The sequence below is a fragment of the Stegodyphus dumicola genome, chromosome 3 (genome assembly GCF_044657685.1).
Source record: "Stegodyphus dumicola isolate Sdum_Otavi_A_Nest chromosome 3, ASM4465768v1".
NCBI lineage: Eukaryota > Metazoa > Arthropoda > Arachnida > Araneae > Eresidae > Stegodyphus > Stegodyphus dumicola.
In genome coordinates this window covers 246609246-246626942 of record NC_140770.1, presented here as the reverse complement: position 1 = coordinate 246626942, position 17697 = coordinate 246609246, and the positions used below count along the sequence as shown (strand labels likewise).

The following is a 17697-nucleotide window of genomic DNA, read 5'->3' as shown; positions in this document are numbered from 1 at the left end:
CGTTTTGGGAAAAAAAGTCCTTTATTCTGTCCTTCTGTACAGATGTCACGAAAGAACATACTAGTTCAAATATAACCGAGAGCGGTCAAATGTATATTTTCGTTGAAACACGATACCAGAAATTTTTAGCGATTACAATTCTTTTTTTTACTTCGTACAACTAAGTAACATTTATTTTTATTGCAACTTTTTCATAACCATTAAAACAATCTGTGACAGTTAAACACTTATAAATTTGTTCAAAACACGAGCAAACACATAAAAGATCATGGTAAGAAATAGTACATTTTAAAAAATATAAAATAGTTCGATGCAAAACCAATACAAAGAAAATGTTAGCTCCTGAGTACATTTGGAAAGAAATTATCAAACATAATATTAAAGCTTCAGTTCGCATTCCTTGCAAAAAGTCTTAAAATTCAAGAGAACTAGTAAGTTTAAACTTTGCTGGTGAGTAGGGTAGCTTACATAGGATGCCGGAATATACTGGTGAACGAAATTTCCTATTTCCATCGCATACCTATAAAATTTTATCTAAAATAAAAATTCTTGAAACCATGAGGAACTAGGAAATTGAAACGTTACAGGTTTCAAATGATCCGCATAGGTACGTTGCTGGAGAATAATAATTCCAAAGAATTTTAAACTTTCACTATATCGTGATTTGTTATAAACTAATTCTTTTTATCAATTTTGAACTAAATTTTTGATAGATCTTTCCCACTTGAGCTTCTCTACCGAATTATTCTCATTCTTAATATTTGATTTGCAAAAAGGAACCTGTACATAATGAAAAAAATATTGTTGTTTAAATTGCTGTTATTCCAACAGACAGAATAAATCGTTAAAATATTGCGTATTAACAAGGGAGGTAAACGAGAAGGAACTTAAACAAAGGAGAATATCTCTGCATAAATAATAGTGTGGCCACAAATATGATTTTCTCGTAATGAGAGAATAAAAAATTGCTGCAAGAATAGTCGTTTAACTCCAAAATGTATAGCTTATCTAAGTGTTACTGACAGCAGTATAAGATAAAAATACATAATGCTAAAAATCGGTTCAAAAAGATATGATATAGATATGACAGATTAGCAGAAATTATGCAACTGTTAAGAAAAACGCAAATTTTAGGCAACAGTTATTCGCGATTTGTTTCTGGATGATTAACTTAAAGCAATTTGTGTTTTCGACTATTAAAATACGTTAAAAATCACGTGACCCAAACGATGAACCAAAAGCGCAAAAAAACAATCTAGAATGTTTTTGTTGCTATAATGCAAATGAAGTTATATTATTCATCGCAAGGTTTTCTTCCCTGGAGCATCATATTTAACCAAATAATGTGATATCAGATGCATGGAAAAGTACGGGAAACATGTTTTGGCTTTGAATGTTTCGTTTCCTACAGGTAAGCCTTTAAAATTTGCTTTCAACAAGGTAAATCTCTACACTGAAACTGATCACATCGCCTCGAGCAGCGAGTTTTAGTTGCCGAAGTTGTTACTTTATCCAGTAGTCTAAAGATAATAAGGGACGGAATATAATTTCGTGCTTCATTTGCGTTTCAAAATACAAATTATCAAGTGTTTGCTTCCTATACTCGGTAAATACTCTAGATTGGATTTGGGAAAAAAAAAGACTTGTTTATCTCTCCACAATTAGACCTATTTTAACTTATGCATCTCCTGCCTGGTCGGCAGCCAAAGACTCAGATGTAAACGAACTCCAAATCGTTCAAAATAAACTCCTGCGTATTATCACGAACGCACACTATTATGTCCGCAACAAGACCCTCCATGAGGACCTCAAAATTGATACCATCGCGGTACATCTGCGAAAACTTAACGATAAATTCTTCAAAAATGCGCAGGAATGTAACTTTATGAATCATTTCAACATGTTTCATTATGAAGTTCTCACCGATGATCGATTTCTTCGACCTTTCGCTGCCTACATACTCAGTGGAAACGAAAATTTCCTCACCTAATATTAAGTTAGTGGAAATTTTGATCTATACATAGTGATTTTACTCTTATTTTCTTTTACTTTACTCCAGAATACTGCTTTTCTTCAATATTCAAGAAGCACTTTTAAAAGTCAGCGCCTGGGAGAGTGACCTCCCACGTGACCTAAGAACTTGAGTTCTATGTTCAGCTTTGTTGTAGGACTTTCTGCATTTTTTAGGACTGAAATTTCTGGTATTCCTTATATTTATCATATTGAAGAACATGAGAAAAATAGTGATTTTTCGCTATTGCAACCCATTATTTAATTATTTTACTCTTTTCATCAGTTTGGGACAAGATTACGCTAAGCGAATCAGAATGCCTGATTCCGCTCACGTTATATGTGACTTATTCTAAGTATACTCTGGGATAGACATTTTGAATTTGTAATATATGTATTTTGTGTTAACATTTGTTCTGCATTTATTTTGTTATTTTGTAACTCTTACTAAAATTATTGCTTTCCTGAAACATCTTCGACTGTTATAATGAAACCATGATTCTGTTTACACCACCCCCATCACGTTATCATGGACTCAGAATTTCAACTTACAGGACTGCTAGACTGTGTTATATGATGAAATTTGGTTTATTGCATATGTTGTTACTCTGATGATTACTAGAAAAATTTCCCTTTTATGTAATTATTTCTGCAAATTTGTACATTTAATGTTTTCTTCAGCATTTCTAACCTGAAATCTCGCAACGTATTAACGACTTCTTCACACCTCACGTGACAAGGTAGTCACGCCCTCTCAACATCTGCAATCCTGACTTAGGTCTCACTCATGTATTCTCCTACTTTCAGCGCTCTATAGCAACTAACTCAGACAGCCGGAACAAAACTTGCAAATCCTGCAAGTTAATCAGCGGCGCATCCAGCGGTACTTGGAACTTGGAAGCGTTTCAAAAACCCAAACTTATTTTTTGCAAAATACATGGAAACCCATAACATATTTCTTAACAAATAAGTATGCCATTTGTTTATCTACACATACTCAGAAACATTTAGCATGGGATATTTTTTATGTATTCTACCCGCCATGATAATTTATCAATGCCTGTATAAAGCTGAATTTCTTTTCACTGTAGCAAACCATATAAGGATTAGTTGCATTTTACTTATAGTTTAACTGTAACTGCTTTATATCCATGCCTAAATTTACCAATAAGTTATAGCAAGTCTTTGTATCCATCTACGCTTTTGAAGGAGACTGTATAAAATTTTAAAAAGGCAATTTTTTCTTTACTCGTAAACACATTGCACTAAAACTGTTGCCACCAGTGTAGGCTTAAAGTGATTTGGAGATAACTGGAACCACATAGTAAGTTAATCATAGCAATCAAATAAGGGTATTATCATTCTAAATAAATTTGCAAAATCTTTTAAGTCCAGAAAAACTCACGCAATATTATCTTAACTGTGATCCGAACCCTGCGCTGTAGCAATAAATTAAACAAACTGAAATTAGAAGATAATGCAATTTGCATTTACGGAAACATTTAGTCAGAGTAAACATTTTAGCTTTTGCTAATATACCTTTAATTCGAATTCGAGCTATTAAAATGGAACTCTAATTTCTTTTTTCTAAAATGACAATTGTTAAGATTAGCTCCCTTTATTACAATGCATAATATTTTTGTAATTTATGCTAAGAACTATGAATCTATGATTTTTGCTAATTTTACGACCTATTGTTAAACCATCCTAAAGTGAAAGTACCCGCATTTCAAGATGATTTCACTTTTTGCGGATATGATCTACTTACAAAACGTAACTATCAGTGATATTAAATATCGAAATTTATTTATATTGAGAGAAATAATGTCCATTTTCGGAAATGGCCATCTATGGAATGTAATCTCTGTGTTCAGACAGCGTACACATAATAGGACTTTAAAAGACAGTGAGTTTCCTTCCTATAACTCAAAGCAATTTTGGCAGTGGTATCCGAACATTTCATAACTAACCGTGACTTATAATCCTTTTACTATCCTATCTAATCGGTTACTTCATTCTTAAGCTTACGGTTATAGGAATTGCATTATATGTAAAAGAGGTTTACTTCTTCATACTGCAACAGGTACAGCAGTATTTATTACAATAAACAACAAAAACATAGTACAGCGTTTTTCTTTTGATTGAAAATAAACACCATAAAAAAGAAAGAAAGCCTGTCACATAGTAGTTCATAATGAAAGTTTGCATTTGGGTCATATTTGCATAATGAGCTTACAAATTAAATTAATACATGTTTGGCCTCAATACCAGTGAGCGCAGATGCAGCAATTAGCAGACATTTATCGTTTACTAACCAACGGCTCGCAGGTATAGGAGTTCATCAAACTTGAGTGAAAGCCAATGGCCATGTATCGGAGTGTGACTAATTTGGATTTTTACCTCACCACACTGTTTCTGTCTTCCTGATCACCGGAACGCTTCCCCCTGCCCGATCTCAACACCTTGATTCAGGGTTCAAAAATAAGATTGTTTCAAACCTTCTCCACAACTCTGCGTTTTTAATGGGAAAAAAACTGTTATAATTAAAGATGTGTTGATATTCTCTTCTTATCTATGTTTACATGTCTGAGAACTGCCTGGGATTCTAAGTTAGCGGTAGTAAAGTAATAAAATGTGTAACAAAGGAATGTTAATTTTTTGTTCGATTGAAGATCTGATTTGCATAATTTTGAATTAAAACGGTATACTAAAAACCCACTGCTGTTAATATAAATCTTTTGTCTCATTTAAAATAATGTTGCAGAAGTATCCTTAGTTTTCGACAATTATTATACTTTGTCATTGACAGTTCATCAAAAACCTACGATTTAATTTCATTTGAATTAGTTATTCAGCAGCTTTTTAAAATGCATGTGCACTTAACAATCGTACAGGTATTAGTATGCGCTATTCAAAACAGTAGTTTTCTATTTCGCTTTCGTATTTTAAATGCCATTTCGTGATTCTTTACAGAAACATTTATTTTATCTTTTTGTCACAATGGGATCATTGCTGAATCAGAAATATATTTCAAGAAAAAAGAGGAATAGGACAGTGAAGAAAAATGCACAACAGATGTCTCAATTCCAACTATATAAAGCGAATATTACGCAATTTAAACATTTCTATAACACATATCTGTTAAGTTTGTTTCTTATATAGAAAAGTATATTTACATTCATATAAAGCTTCTTGCTTTTTCATGAAGCAGTCAGGCGATGTTGATTTTGTAATTATTAAAATATATGTATTTTACATTAAAATTATTAGTGGTATAATAAAAGAAGTTTTCTGAACCTCAAAAGAAACAATAGGCAATTTCAGTTTCTGCTTGTTAAAAAACGGTATTGGAGCAACATAATGCGAACCCCATGTGATCTGACTATGAAAGTCGTTTTTTTTTTAATTAGTATATAAATGTGTGCAGAATGTTCGAATGATATGAAACACTGTGAAAAGATAGGATTGCTTTTTGATATAAACGGAAGATTAAAGAAATGCATCCATCTTTGATGATCCATCATCTAAATTATCTGTCATCATGAAAAATTTAAGTATTTAATAATCTTTATTTAAAGATAGATGGATACGTAAATTTTTCATTGATTACTCGAAAATCAATGTCACAGTCTTACAAAAGGTTTTTTACAATTTGTGTTGACATTTGGAATTCTTTTTTTAAAAGAATTTTGTAAAAAACAGAACAATTTTATGCATTTTAATTTAGTTATTTCTGAATAATTTGTAGAAAATTAAAAGGATTTTATATTGAGTTCTCTACAATCATTTTACTGCTATTTTTTTATTCCTTCATTCTCGTTATGTAATGTAAAATACTTGACAAATACAGAAAATTTCACTCTCTTGCTTCCATAAAATATTAACTTATTTTCTTGTCGTAAAAAATATAAAGTAATTTTTTATAAGTTCGACAAAGGATTCTCAAGAACTTGTTACAATTTAGTTTTTAGCTTATTATGCTGTTATGGATTTTTTATTGATTGCAAATCTTTTCAAAAATTACGTGCAGTTCTTAACGCACAATTATGTACTTGAAAGAAAATAAGAACTCTTTTGTTGTCATGAAATTTTATAAAACTTATAGCAATATTTATTTTTATAAATAAAAAGGTATGTAATATAAAAGTACAAACATTCCTCATTTCTTCTAGCGATCCTAAATCATTACGCGAATATGCATATACAACCTTTAAAACCTGAAAAATGCATGTTTGCGATGTTATTGTCATGCGATGATTTCCAGGTGCTTTATTTTTTTACAACGATATTATCCACGACTCTGTTTTAAAACTGTGACGTTTTTGAACCGCTTTACTTTCGACCGCGATGTTTTGCACCACGATTTTTTAGAACTGCGATGTTTTCTCCTTGCTTTCTTTTCTTCTACTATGTGACAATATTTTCGCCTTGCGTTGTTTCCTCCGCAACGTTTTCGTTCGTGGTGATTCTGCCACTGTATTTTTGCCTGTAATCCATAATATAAACTGTAACCCATGATATAAACTTGACCTAGTTAATAATAATATATAACAAAATATACATAAAATAATTAAAAATCCCTTAACTTTTTTTTTAGATTTTGTAATAACAGAAACCTATAATTAAAACTTCTTTGAAAGTGGGAAAAAAAACAAAAAATTGTTGTTTACATGTCCGTGACATTTCCTCTATCCTTTTAGCTTTACCTCTCCTACTTATCGATAAAATAAAGTATTAAATTCCCCAGTTAAACTAGAGAACAAGAACTGATACAGTACTTCAGGATTTAACAAATAATTTCAGAGTAAATGAAGCGAATAATTTGAAATAATATAATTGCAGAAGCTTCAGATATCCGATACCTGGGCTCAGAAGATTAGATATCTTGGATTTCATTTTAAATGGACTGATGATTAAAATCTAGAGCCCATGATACGGAAGCTGATTGACTCATGGCATTTCAAGCACAGATTTTAAAAACTTAGAAATTTTCAGAAGCGTCAAAATAAAAGTAATTGTAAACGAAAACGAAATACGAAGGGGTCTTATATATTCTGCTCCTGACATACTCCACTTAGCATAGAAAAACATTATTAAAACATAGGAAAACCTTCTCGTACGAAGTTTGCTTAGCTGAAATCCAGGATACCCGAATGGTAATGCCAAATCGGCGAATTCCAAAACAAGTCTTCTCTCATTTAAAATTTTTTCTAATCAATAATAATCTGTTACTGACATACTCCACTTACATCATAGGAAAACCGTTCTTATAGAAACTTTACTTAGCTGAAATCCAGGCTAGCCGGAAGGTAATGCTAAATCGGCGAATTCCCAAACATATTTTCTCCTATTTAACACTTTTTTTTTCCCATCAAATCGTTTTTGTTGTCCCATTAGTTAAACATAAATATGTTATTTTTTTAATTTATATTTATTTATGTTTAACTAATAAATTTTAAATTTCAAATAAATATTCTACAATACAAGCAAGTAATCTCAGTACATTGTGGACAAAAACAGTAACGTGGGAAACCTCTGTCTAAAGAAATGACTTTCCTGTATCTACTTTATGAATAAAGTAGTAAAAAAAAAATTGATTGGATTATGATAATGAGAATTTGTTTGGCAAAGCTGTATTTCCTCAAAAGAGATAAGCTGCTAAAATAGAAACACCAAAGAATTAAATAGATTATAACGTATTTCTCCCTCCCACCTTCTTGGCGTGCCTTCGTGCTGTTGTGGTCTGCACACTGGGCCGGTATTCAAGAGGGCCGCGGTTCGATTCCCGGCGAAGGCGATTGTTCATTTTTCATCTCTCCGGCTTTTCTAATTAATCTAATGCCTCTACAAGATGATTAAAAAAAATTTTTTTTCAGTGCTCTTAAGTGAGTTTTTACCATCCTAGGAGGAAGTTTATCTGTGACTCATGACTCACACATTTCCAATCAAGTATTTCTAGAACTAACAAATTACAGTTATTTATGGAATAGTATAAAAATTTAATTTCGTTTTAAACTCCTCGACAGAAATACGTTTGAGGTGCCACTGTTTTCAGTTTCAGAATTTCGTATCTTGACAAAATAGAAAATATTACAACTTTAGAGAAATATTGCTGCAATTACCATGCTCAAGCGATCCAACGAAATTAATGCATAATTAAGTTTTGAATAATTAAATATTTCATATATGAAATAAGCAAGCTTCTACGTCAAGTTAATTTACTACGAAATAACAACTTAGCAAATTTTTTTCGACCACTTAGCTATGCTGTCTAAACTATAAACTATCTTTACTTTGAGGGGAGGTGTAAAAATTACTTAGCTATGCTGTCTAAACTATAAACTATCTTTACTTTGAGGGGGGTGTAAAAATTCAAGCATTCATTGTATGTTTGAAACGTGTATTCTTAATGAAATAGTCGAAACATCAGCCTGGTATTTGTGAGATCATGAGTTTGACTCCGGGCAAGAGGATGATTAATTTTTCAATGACTTTTCACTCCTAGAAACTAGTTTTGAACGCTTCATTTTAAGCAGAAGATTTTATGTTCTATGCTTCTCATTTCTAGCAGATTAACTCTTAAAGTAGTACGCCTGTTGTAACTTAGCTTTAAAAAAAATTTTTTTTCATGAGTTTCTTTCAAAGCTGTACACTAGAATAGTTTCGTTTATATGATTACGGCAAAACCTCGAGAGCTCCTTGCCTAAAGGGAGGGATGCCTTCGTGGAGGACGTTGTAAGGAAAACTGGTTTGTATAGACGCTACACATGGTTATAACCACGAAAGCGCCCATGCAGCCAACCCGTTCGTGGGATTCGAGCCTCGGACCGAACTACCAGCGTTCAGTGAACTACTTTACCGCTCGGCCGCTGGTGGGCACACTAGAAAAGATTGCAATTTATTTTTAATCTTATGATTTTTGTGTTTTATATTTTCCAAATATTTTTCTCTTTTTGAAATTTTAATAGTAAACTCTTTGCGGACTTAGACTACGATCTGAAATTTTCATTTTTTTTTTTTTTTAATACGAGAATACTTTTTTTGATAATAAAAATAATTTTTTATTATTTTTCTTTTTAGTTAGGCCTTGTGCATTTATATTACAGTAATATTAATTTCCGTCTCGCGCTTTTTCAGTTTCATGCACTCGAGGGTAGCTTAAAAATAATCGTAAATAATCGTAAAAAATAGCTTAAAAATAATCGTAACAAAAAAATTAAAATATTTTTAAATTACAGATGCATATTATTTTATGCGAATATGGATCAAAATAAAAAGCTTAAAATAGAAATTTTAACATTTATTTTAGGTAAAATGTATAAAAAAATTACCTTGCTTTCGAGAATGATATTTATGAAAATACACCATTTAACATTTCTTTTTATAAAAATGAACGTTTTCTTGGGTTCCCCGAAGAGAAAGGTTATCCGATTGGCTTTGCTGTCTCTTCGTATAAATATGATTTTATAGGCATGTATTCAATAGGCATATCACTGAGCAAGTAAAAAATAATTTTAAAATTCCTTACTTTTATTAATGAATAAATTTTCATTTTATTTTAGAAATCATGGATGGATAACTGAAAGAAAAATGTTTCGTATATTACATTTTTATTAGTACAAAATGGAAGTCACAGCATACAAAGTACACAGTAATGGAAGGGATAACTTTGTACTAAAGATAGGAGAAGTCTAGGAGTGAAAATTCATTGAAAAATTAATCATCCTCTTGCCCGGAGTCAAACTCATGATCTCACAAATACCAGGCTGATGTTTCGACTATTTCATTAAGAATACACGTTTCAAACATACAATGAATGCTTGAATTTTTACACCCCCCCCCTCAAAGTAAAGATAGTTTAATCGACCAGTCCCACTAGATGACGGATCTCCCATTGTTTCAAATCGAGCACTGTAATCGGTGAGAAGACCTTAAGGCGTGGCACTGTTCAAAAATTAAATGTTTTCATTGTTGGATTCGAACTTGGGGTTTTCGGATTATCCAATCCTTTACATTTGACACTGGTTGCATAAAAAGAACGCCTTAATTTCTTGTAAGATATGTTGGTGTTGACTAAATTGCTCAATAATACGATTTGTTACTAAAAGAAAAGAGAGCCACGGTTAAAAACGTGTCAGAGGAAATATCGTGTGCATAAAATTTATGTATATTTTATTCAAACTTCGTTTAATAAAACAAAATTCTCTAGCATAATGCTTTTAATCACCATTTCTAGAATACCATAGCAAGAAATATGTGAATATTTTTAAGATAGAGTCAACAAAAGGAGGGAAGTAAAACGTACAACTTTATAATGTAATTTCTCTAGCGAGAGCTTAAGAACTATTTAAGTTGATAATTTAATCGACTATTAAAGGATCTGAAAACTTTACTAAACGCAGAAGATAATTTTAATTTACATAGGTTGGTATTTTGTTGTCTGTTGTTCTGTAACGCATTATTAAATTTTGTGCTAAAAGTGAAAGCTATTTCGCTTTTGCGTTTTCTCGCAGTTAACGCAATTTACACGTAAACGTTCAATAGAATTTGAAAGGCGAAATCGAAATTACTTTTCACCTTTCAAATGGAGTATTTAAACGTTAACTGGCTGAACACAATCATACCGAGAGCCGTTTTCCATAGATTACTTTTCGATTGTAGGTTTACGGACATAGATCATTTATGCATATTAGCTACTTTCACAAGCATCTTTTCATATAGCATTTTTAAGTTAACTTAAAATCCTAGCAGCAAGCTTAAGTGAGACCAACAAAAAATTTACATCTTGCATAAATTTTGTAATTCAGATTCCGTGCGTCAAAACTTTCTGAAAATTTCCGCAAAGTATAATAGGTATGGGATGTATTTCTCATTAAAAATTTTTTATTATGACATAAAATTCTATTTAAGGATGGATTTTCGAATCCTCGAATACCGCCAACCTTCAAAAAGATTCCAAATTTTCCGAATCCTGTACTTGAAATCATTAAAAGTTTTGTTTCAAAATTTTGGAAAGTTTGCTTGATAGGCATCCAATAGAAGCAATCATTAAAAAGAACATGAATAATTACAATTTCACTGGATCACCAATATCACTTTATGCTGATCCTAGATACCACACTCATAATTTTATGGAAAGAAATGCCCTTCCATATTTAGTGTTTATCTAAATTATCTCATGAAATAGTCCTCTCCCTGTTCTATACGAGCTTAATAATATTATGAAGAAATGTAAAAACTTTAAACGCCTTTTAAAATATTTTTTGTCAAATTATGTTGAGGAAAATGAAACTAAAAAATTTTAATTAACATACCTAATTCACTAAATTTTAACTAGAAGTACTACTAAGAAGTATAAGTGTATTTTTAAAAGGATGCCTTTAAATCGCTTTTGATTATATACTAATTTGAATTTTGCTTTTATTAAAATTTTTAATATTAAGAAAAAGATATTATTATTATTATTATGTCAAAGATTCGAGATGCTTGAAAACCTTCCAAGATTCATTCAACAAAATTTAAGATTTGTCCCACATCTCGTTCTATGCGTGAAATGAAAAGCATTTACAATGAAAAAGCTGTTCGTTTCATCCATTAAGATAAAGTGCACCGCCCAATCGGGATAGTGCTTTACGACGCTGATTATCATACCGAAGGGACCGGGTTCGAATCCACGAGAAGACATGGATGTTTGCAAATGTATAGTGTCTGTGAGGCATGGGGGCACTCTAAATATGCGGAGAGCCGAAAGTCCTCTCGAGAGGTTGTTGGTAGGGGAAGAAGGGTTGGAGACCCTCTGACCTGTGCTCTCCATCAAAACTGTGGGCGGAACTGAGCAAAGTCGTACTGTCACTTAGGCGCAATCTTGCACTCCTTACCACGAAAAACTTTGTAAGCTTCTTCTGGTGCTACAGTCAGACAAGTCCAAACAACGATAACGTACTGGTGAGTCAGATGATTAAAAAGGGGAAGAGTGCGCGGAAAAACGTTTTAAGGAAAATTGATTTGTAAGCCAATTATGAGCTTTTAAAAAAATTATAATGCATAGAACACATTTTGGAGGCATAATGGGCTGTGAAATCTAAGATTTTACAGTCTATTTTGCGTATAAGTATTCGTATTCGCGTATAAGTATTTTGCGTATAAGTATTTGCGTATAAGTATTTTGGGTATAAGTATTAGTAGTAAGAATATTTTGCGTATAAGTATTCTGCGATCACTTCTTTATATTTTAAAATATCATTTACAATTATATAATCATAATATTTAGGGGGGGAAGATTAAAAAGTCGGAAATGACAAACTGTACATAGTCATTAGGTTATTTTGAAGCAGTAGACATGAAAAATGAGCAATGCCTTCGCCGGAACTCAAACATGGACTTCTCGAATACGCGCTGAGTGTGCTACCGATACACCACGAAAGCATGCAGAAAGAATGGAGAAAATACTTTATAAGATGCTTCAGCTTACCGATTCAGTCTTAATTTGCTTAACCGTTGCACATTGAGACTGAATCGGTAAGCTGAAGCACATTTTGCTCTATTGATATTATTTTGAATCACTAAACAGCTGTTTATACAAAGTTTTACCAATAAAATCTTAAGGAAAATTCTTATTTCTGTCAGTTTCCTTTTCTTTCGTAAATACAATAAAATTAAGAGGAAATAAGATTAGAAATACAATTATGCATACGGAAGATTGCGTTTTAAAATATTCCATTGTGTTCTTTTTTATCTTCCTGTGACCACACCCCCTTTACCGACAATGAAAGGAAACAAGTTGAACAAATAAAGCTAATAGATGACAGCTTAGACATACAGTAAGAAGAATACATTGTTTAAAATAATTAACTTGGATAATTAGATCATAATTGTATAGTTCTATCACGTTATCGCCGAAATGACTTTTGAGAATTAGAATAACATGAAGTTGTGCTTGGTCAGCATTTGTTTTGAGGAAATTTTGAATGTTCTGGCATGCACCTACTTGTTGGTAATATACCCGAAGATCAAACTGATAAAAATTGTTCCACATCAAGAACAATTGAAAATTTAATATATTTATATACAATAGTTCAGATTTTGCTCATAGACATCTATACATTACGGAAGAGAAATTTTTCAGTACTTTCTTTTTAAAGGCATACTATTCTGTACAACTAATATTTTATTCTGTACAACTAATATTTTTCTTGAATGGAGAAATTAAGTATATGTTGTAAGGTTAATATTTTAAATTAACCACTATTATGGTTTTTGTCTTTACTATAACTTTTCCTTTCCGTATTCCTCACTAGAATGCAAATTATTTCCTTGTATTTAAGCTGAGGTTTTGGAATCTTGAGAGAGAGAGAAGTTATCTGGTTGGTTGGTATCTAAGTCAAATGGATCCATACGTGGAAATCACAGCTTTTGCCAGTTCCAGAATCTTTTCACCATACAGCTCTGCCTGGAAGGAAACTCCTCAAGCTTTGCAGAGCTGGGGAAGCCTGTAATCCCTAGAGGGCGCGTCCCCAAGGTAGCGAATAGGGAAATGCCTCCTTCGAGTGGTAGAAGGGAAATTAAATACCTTCCGCGGAACAACAGGCAGAAGTCCAACTTCTTGAGGCAATGGCAACTAATTTTCTATGATCCCCTGGTAGCGATCTCATTTTTGGTGAAATGGTGAAACATCTAGGTGAGATCGCTACTGAATGTCTACTGGATATAGTTAACACAACATGGAAAACGGAAAAACTGCCCCAAAACTGGAAAACATCTGTTATTGTCCCCCTGCATAAGCCGGGAAAATCGGCCACTGAGTGTAAACACTACAGACCCATTGCACTCACTATTATTCTTTGTAAAATTATGGAACGTGTTATACATTTACGAATCATGAGCGAACTTGTAAAGAATAAGAAATTGAACTTCTATCAAACTGCATATAGAAAAACTCACGCCACAGAAGATCAACATTTCTACCTATGTCAATCGATTATTGATGACTTTCAGGAAAGATCTATTTAAAAAAAAAAAAAAAAGAAAAGAAAAAGAAAAAAGAAAATTGTGTCCAAAATGACTTTTTTTAACATTTTGTGTGTTACATTATTTATTAAATATCGTGTTCTTCGCCCTTAAACCATAAAATTCAGTTCAAGAGCAATATCGCAAAAAGAATTTAAATTGAGAGATCTTTAGAATATCCGATACATAGTCGCACGTCCTGGAGATAAAAATGTTTTTCTGTACAATGCTGTCATTTCCCGCTTTAAAATCCTTGAGTTTGTTAATCAAAAATTCGTTAAAGTTTTGCAAAATATGAAATCGATGATAAAACAAATTCCAAATTTCAAATTTGGGTTTCCAGATGCCCATATTTGCAGTAAGATTATGTCATTCAAAATTGGATGGCTCTAGGTACTGTTGTTTTATCACAATGCGAGAAACATTTATGCAGATTCTTCATTAATTTCTTCAAATATGATACAGGGCGATAATATTTGGTGGCAACAGTTTGAAAAGTGAAACTGACATTCAGAGTGATTCGACGCAAAATCGCAAAACGAAAACAATAGTCCCTCAGAGACAAAGTTCTCTACTGCGCAGTTGCAACATCAACTTTGTAAGATATATGGCCTCGGATTCACTTTAGTAATCAAAAAAATGCTTAGACCGTAGCTTTTACTTAAATTGAAAAAACTAAATATTTTAAATAAAATTTTTTACATCACAATAAACACAGATTACAACCGAACTGAAATGTGATACATTCCAGGACGCATGCACGAAGAAAATCTAAATAAATAAATACAAACTTATTCTCACATAAAATCCTAACCTTTGCAACTATCACAGCTTAACATTTTTCTGCTTTCCGCCTCCCCCTCCAACTGCAGATAAAACCCTTTTTACTAGTATTTAGTGACATTGATCAATGAACATAGCAAACTTGTCTTTCTTGTATCTGGATCAAAGGCAACTGGTATCATCTAGCACCGCGCAAGCAGAAAAAGAAACAAATTTGCAGGGAGGAGATAAAAAAAAAAAGATGAAAGTTCTGGACGGACAGACATGGAGAGGGCGGTGTGGAATTGAAAGTGGTCAAGCAATGAAAGTAGTGTGCTGGATTGCAAACGCAGATCAAAGTCCATTCATTGTCGACAACTGAATCGGCGGAACTTGTTCTGAATGCTGGTAAAGTTGTCTTGATTTCTCTTCTCGGCATTCAAGAACAATCGCAGATAAAATGCAGTATAGTTTACTAGACATACATTGGGAAGCGTCGCCTTCGTTCAACAATCGCCGTTATTCATAGTTATGGGCGTCTGCCTGTAGTTCCCTATCCGCTACATCAAGAACATTAATGACGGAAAAATAATGCATTGAATCAGGTTCAAGTGTCCTTTCTACTATCATGAAGATATTATGTCGTTAATATAGCAAGATTATGTTTGATATTTCTTTAGTTTTCGTGATCTCTCTTTAAACTTAAAAAAAAAAAAAAAAAAGTTCTGAAAGCTTTCAGATTTTATATTACTTCCAGTGAGGCCTTTATTTTCCCATTCACATACGCATACGCGTTTCCAGAGCATTTGGGCTAATGTTCCTTTGGGCTAAAAATATTTAAAAATAACTTGTCTTTAGAATTTCCGATAGATGGTCTCGTGCGCTGGATATAAATTTTTTTTTTTCCGTGCACTCATTGCTCGCTTTAAAATCGTTGAATTTTTTTATCAAAAATTCGTTAAAGTTTTATAAAACGAGGATAACACAATAAAATATTAAAAAAAAAAAAAAAAAAAAAAAAAAAAAAAAAACAGCGTATCCTTAGAATTTCCGATAGGCAGTCTCGCGTGCTAGAGCTAAAAGTGCTTCCCACCCACCCCCGTACAGACTTGCCATTGTCCGCATTGAAATCATTGAGTTTGTTAATCAAAAATTCGTTCAAGTTTTACAAAACATTAAATACACAATAAAACAAATTCGAAATTCAAAATTCGGGCTTCCAGGTCCATGTTTTCGTGGAGGACTACGTTATTCAAAATTTGATGGCTTTGGTGTCGTTGTTTATTCAATGCGAAAAACATGCATACATTACTGCAAATTCTCCCTTATTTAATTTCGTAAAGACTAATAGCGCTTCTGGGCTAACGCTCCTTTGGGCTTAAAAAAAAAAAAAAAAAAAAAAAAAAAAAAAAAAAACCTGTGTGTCTTAAAACAACAGAAAAATAGTTTAGATAAGCATTACGGAGTAAATACTGGATAGTTTGCAAAGAATTTTTAACTCTTACTTAACCTATATTAAACTCTTACTGTCTTAACTTTTTAGTACTTACAAAGTTTTCAGCGAGTTTCAATTAATTAATTCAATACACAGCCAAATTAAACCAAATCAAACAAAATTTATTTTGAGCTTCATTTAAACTACCAAATTGAAATCGATTAAATTAAGTAGGTAAAGCAAATATATAAATTCCAAATTTAAACAACAGCATATATTTATAAAACATATATAAAACAGGTAACTTAAAATTCAAACCCAAAAAGGCTGAGAGTTACATTTCCTTACCTAATTTATAGCTAATAAATGAACCAATAAATTTTAACAAATGAAAATTACACAAGATAACTATAGATACTCGAAGTTTTCGTCTAGAATCATCATTGCAACTGAAACTATTATTTTCGATTACACAAATTAGATCCCGTTAAAAAGTCGCTCAAAAAAAAATAACTACTGTATTGCTATACTAAAATTAAAGTAAAATCACATTTCTTTCGATGCACTTTTATTTAAAAATCTCATTTTCAAGATATCATTGTCTTTATCAGTACATCAAGGAAATCCATTTCGACTGTTTATTGCTTTCGATGCACAAATTTGGAGTCCTTAAAAATAAAGCGGATTTCTAATTTGAGGGAAATATTTGTCGCAAACTCATGCGCAAGCAATAGAGTGGAATGAGTGCACAATTTCATCTTAAGTTAAGACTTTCTATTTTTAAATTAATGCACAAGTCTTCAGGTAATGTTTGTTCATTTACGATGAAATAATATCGAACCAAATTTGTTTTTTACCAGTTGGTTTTACTGTTTGGAACCTTTCATTTTAAATGCAAGATTTTATGTTCTACATGTTTAATTTCTGATGCATCCATTTTTTTAAACTAAAACTAGTAGGCATATCATAACCGATTAGCTTAATCATTACAGGTTTTACACTGAAATTTATCTGCCAAAAGTCCTGCAGTTTCTTTTTAAACTTATGACTTATATTTGAAGTTTTGTTAACTTTTTGAAAATTTTCTTAGACAGCAGATTGCGACTTTTTAATAATAATATGAAATAAAATAAAATATAGCGTAATCCTTTCACTTTAATGCAAAAGAAATTCAGATTTCCTCAACTTAATATGTGATTCGAATAGATTAATCTCCTTGAATGAGATATTTAAAATTTTTAGTGTCAATCATAATTACTTCGCGATATTATTAATGTATCTATTTTGAATCGTCTTCTTCTCGAGAAAATAAAATAAATAAAAGCTGAAAGCTTTCGGATTTGATATTAAGCCCAAAAGGGCGTTTTTTTAACCTTTTATGTATCATCTTTATTTATCATGTTCTTCGCAGTTAAACCAAATACAATTCAGTTCAACAGCAAAATCACAAAATATTTAAAAACAGCATATCTTTCAAATTTTCT

At 31.9% G+C, this 17697-nt stretch overlaps 1 protein-coding gene across 8 annotated transcripts in view; it reads right to left on the bottom strand.

Annotated features, from left to right (window-relative positions):
* LOC118201159 (uncharacterized) overlaps positions 1 to 17697 on the bottom strand; it is a 95168-nt gene that overhangs the window by 33986 nt on the left and 43485 nt on the right. Inside the window, exon 1 of one of the 8 annotated variants that reach the window (XM_085814016.1) lies at positions 9539 to 9562. The exons of 5 other annotated variants lie outside the window; for them this stretch is intronic. The gene's annotated coding sequence lies outside the window, so the exon portion shown is untranslated. Of the gene's footprint in view, positions 1 to 9341; positions 9366 to 9538; positions 9563 to 17697 lie in introns of those variants that run through there. 2 more of the 8 variants (XM_035373211.2, XM_085814019.1) reach the window with 2 other exon arrangements.